Genomic DNA, 4,653 nt, shown 5'->3' on the forward strand with positions numbered 1-4,653 from the left:
AATCTTATCTTTTTATCTTATCTTCTTATCTTTTTATCTTATCTTTTTCAAAATTTGATTTCAAAATATCTTATCTAACTTATCTTCTTATCTTTTCAAATTTGATTTTAATATCTTTTTCAACTAACTCTTTGACTTTGTGTTTGTTTCTTATCTTTTTCAAAACCACCTAACTACTTTTCCCTCTCTAATTTTCGAAAATATCTCATCTCTTTTTCAAAAAACTCTTTTTGTTTTAAATTTTAATTTTAATCTTATCTTATCTTTAATTTTCAAAAATACTAACCCCTTTTTCAAAATTATTTTCGAAATTCTCCCTCTCTTTTCTTCTTATATTTAATTATTTAATTACTAACACTTCTCTTCACCTCTCTTCATCTAAAAATCCGAACCTATTCTTCTTCACTCTTCTCCCCTTTCTTCTTCTACTAACATAAAGGAATCTCTATACTGTGACATAGAGGATTCCTTTTCTTTTCTTGTTTTCTTCTCTTTCATATGAGCAGGAACAAGGAAAAAGGCACTCTTGTTGAAATTGATCCTGAACCTGAAAGGACTCTGAAGAGGAAACTAAGAGAAGCTAACTTACAACAATCTAAAGGAAACCTTTCAGAAACATTAGAACAAGAGAAGGAGATGGCAGCCGAACCCAACAACAATAATGCAAGGAGAATGCTTGGTGACTTCACAAAGCCAACATCCAAATTCGATGGAAGAAGCATCTCCATTCCTGCCATTGGAGCCAATAATTTTGAGCTTAAGCCTCAACTAGTTGCTTTAATGCAACAGAACTGCAAGTTTTATGGACTTCCATCTGAAGATCCTTACCAGTTTTTAACTGAGTTCTTGCAGATTTGTGAGACTGTTAAGACGAATGGAGTTGATCATGAAGTCTACAGACTCATGCTTTTCCCTTTTGCTGTAAGAGACAGAGCTAGAATATGGTTGGATTCACAACCTAAAGACAGCCTGGACTCCTGGGAGAAGCTGGTCACGGCCTTCTTGGATAAATTCTTTCCTCCTCAAAAGCTGAGCAAGCTTAGAGTGGATGTTCAGACCTTCAAACAAAAAGATGGTGAATCCCTCTATGAAGCTTGGGAAAGATACAAGCAGTTGACCAAAAGGTGTCCATCTGACATGTTTTCAGAATGGACCATATTAGATATATTCTATTATGGTCTATCTGAGTTTTCGAAAATGTCATTGGACCATTCTACAGGTGGATCCATTCACCTAAAGAAAACACCTGCAGAAGCTCAAGAACTTATTGACATGGTTGCAAATAACCAGTTCATGTACACTTCTGAGAGGAATTCTGTGAGTAATGGGACGCCTCAGAGGAAGGAAGTTCTTGAAATTGATGCTCTGAATGCCATATTGGCTCAGAACAAAGTGTTGACTCAGCAAGTTAACATGATTTCTCAAAGTCTGAATGGATGGCAAAATGCATCCAACAGTACTAAAGAGGCAGCTTCTGAAGAAGCTTATGATACTAAGAACCCTGCAATAGCAGAGGTAAATTACATGGGTAAACCTTATGAAAACACCTATAATTCATTATGGAGAAATCATCCAAATTTCTCATGGAAGGATCAACAAAAGCCTCAACAAGGCTTTAACAATGGTGGACGCAATAGGTTGAGCAATAACAAGCCTTTTCCATCATCTTATCAGCAACAGACAGAGAATTCTGAACAAAACACTTCTAAATTAGCTAATCTAGTTTCTGATCTGTCAAAGGCCACTTTCAGTTTCATGAGTGAAACAATATCCCCCATCAGAAATCTGGAGGCACAAGTGGGCCAGCTGAGTAAGAAAGTCTTTGAAACTCCTCCCACTATTCTCCCAAGCAATACAGAAGAGAATCCAAAAGGAGAGTGCAAGGCCATTGATGTAATCAATATGGCCGAATGCACAAGGGAGGAGGAGGACGAAAGTCCTAGTGAGAAAGACCTCCTGGGACGTCTCTCAAGCAAGAAGGAGTTTCCTATTAAGGATCCAAATGAATCTGAGGCTCATATAGAGACCATAGAGATTCCATTAAATCTCCTTCTACCATTCATGAGCTCTGAAGACTATTCTTCCTCTGAAGAGGATGAAGATGTGACTGGAGAGCAAGTTGCTCAATATTTAGGAGCTATCATGAAGCTGAATGCCAAGTTGTTTGGTAATGAGACTTGGGAAAGTGAATCTCCCTTGCTCATTGGTGAACTAGGCACCTGGATTCAGAAAATTTTACCTCAAAAGAGACAAGATCCTGGCAAGTTCTTAATACCTTGTACCATAGGCACCATGACCTTTGAAAAAGCTCTATGTGATCTGGGGTCAGGGATAAATCTTATGGCACTCTCTGTAATGGAGAAGCTGCGGATCATCGAGGTACAACCTGCCTTGTTCTCAATACAATTGGCAGACAAGTCATTAAGACAAGCTTCTAGAGTAGTAGAGGACGTGTTAGTAAAGGTTGAAGGCCTTTACATCCCTGTTGATTTCATAATATTATACACTGGGAAGGAAGAGGATGAATGCATCATCCTTGGAAGACTTTTCCTAGCCACAGCAGGAGCTGTGATAGATGTCAACAGAGGTGAATTAGTCCTTCAATTGAATGGGGACTACCTTGTGTTTAAGGCACATGGCCATCCCTCTGTGACAAAAGAGAGTGAGCACAAAGAGCTTCTCTCAGTTCAGAGTCAAGAAGAGCCCCCACAGTCAAACTCTAAGTTTGGTGTTGAGAGGCCACAACCAAACACTAAGTTTGGTGTTAAGACCCCATATCCAAACTCTAAGTTTGGTGTTGGGACTATACAACATTGACCTGATCACCTCTGTGGCTCCATGGGAGCCCACTGTCAAGCTATTGACATTAAAAAAGCGCTTGTTGGGAGGCAACCCAATTTTTATTTATCTAATTTTTTTTATTTTTATTTTGTGTTTTATTAGGTGCATGATCATGTGGAGTCACGAAAAAAATATAAAAATTAAAAACAGAATCAAAAACAGCAGAAGAAAAATCACACCCTGGAGAGAGAACATACTGGCGTTCAACGCCAGTAAGGAGCATCTGGCTGGCGTTCAACGCCAGAACAGAGCATGAATCTGGAGCTGAATGCCAGAAACAGGCAACATTCTGGCGTTTGAACGCCAGGAATGTGCCTTGAGGAAAGCTGGCGCTGAACGCCAGTAACAAGCATGGAACTGGCGTTCAACGCCAGAAACATGCTACACATGGGCGTTGAACGCCCAGAACGTGCATAACCTCGGCGTTTAAATGCCTGAATGGTATGCAAAGGCATTTTACATGCCTAATTGGTGCAGGGATGTAAATCCTTGACACCTCAGGATCTGTAGACCCCACAGGATCACCTCAGGATCTGTGAACCTCACAGGATCCCCACCTACCTCGCCCTCTCTCTCTCCATTCATGGTCATCCCTTCTGTTTTCCATTCACCACTCACATCCATCCACTCGTCCCCATACACCCCACCTACCTTCAAAATTCAAAATCTCTTTCCCACCCAATCCCACCCATATAGCCGAATACACACATCCCTCCATCTCCTCCATATCTTCTTCTTATTCTTCATCTTTTCTTTCTTCTCTTGCTTGAGGGCGAGCAATTTTCTAAGTTTGGTGTGGTAAAAGTATAGCTTTTTATTTTCCATAACCATTGATGGCACCTAAGGCCAGAGAAACCTCAAAAAAAAAAAGAGAGAAAAGGGAAGACAAAAACTTCCACCTCTGAGTCATGGGAGATGGAAAGACTCATCTAAAGGGTTTATAGCTCAGTGGTAGAACATTTGACTGCAAATCAAGAGATCCCTAAGATACCTCAGGGGATAAATTGTCCTTCACACAATTATTGGGAGCAACTAAGGATAGGAGCACCAAAATTACTAGGGATCATCCAACAGAAGCAAGGAATAGACATAAAGGAGCTCAAAGAGCACCATTGGTTCTTCAAGAAGGCGCCACCCTCACTAAGGTGGACTTATTCCTTGTTTTTATTTCTCTGTTTTTCGATTTTTATGCTTCATGTTTATCTATATTTTGTGTTTCTACTTCATGATCATTAGTGTTTAGTAACTATGTCTTAAAGTTATGAATAAATCCATTAATCCTTCACCTCTCTTAAATGAAGAATGTTTTAATCAAAAGAACAAGAAGTACATGAATTTCGAATTTATCCTTGAATTTAATTCAATTATATTGATGTGGTGACAATACTTTTTATTTTCTGAATGAATGCTTGAACAGTGCATATTTTTGATCTTGTTGTTTATGAATGTTAAAACTGTTGGCTCTTGAAAGAATGATGAACAAAGAGAAATGTTATTGATGATCTGAAAAATCATACAATTGATTCTTGAAGCAAGAAAAAGCAATGAAAAAGCAAAAGCTTGCGAAAAAAATGGCGAAAAAAAATTAGAAAGAAAAAGAAAAAGCAAGCAGAAAAAGCCAATAGCCCTTAAAACCAAAAGGCAAGGGTAAAAAGGATCCAAGGCTTTGAGCATCAATGGATAGGAGGGCCCAAGGAAATAAAATCCAGGCCTAAGCGGTTAAATCAAGCTGTCCCTAACCATGTGCTTGTGTCATGCAGGTCCAAGTGAAAAGCTTGAGACTGAGTGGTTAAAGTCGTGATCCAAAGCAAA

The 4,653-nt window shown here is 39.0% G+C and overlaps 1 non-coding gene across 1 annotated transcript; it reads right to left on the reverse strand.

Annotated features, from left to right (window-relative positions):
• Positions 1-1,035: 1,035 nt before the first annotated feature.
• LOC112805045 (small nucleolar RNA R71) lies at positions 1,036-1,139 on the reverse strand. The gene has a single exon (XR_003203658.1). It is a non-coding gene; the product is annotated as a small nucleolar RNA R71 (small nucleolar RNA).
• Between the last annotated feature and the right edge of the window lie 3,514 nt (positions 1,140-4,653).

The sequence above is a fragment of the Arachis hypogaea genome, chromosome 5, assembly GCF_003086295.3.
Source record: "Arachis hypogaea cultivar Tifrunner chromosome 5, arahy.Tifrunner.gnm2.J5K5, whole genome shotgun sequence".
Taxonomy (NCBI): domain Eukaryota; kingdom Viridiplantae; phylum Streptophyta; class Magnoliopsida; order Fabales; family Fabaceae; genus Arachis; species Arachis hypogaea.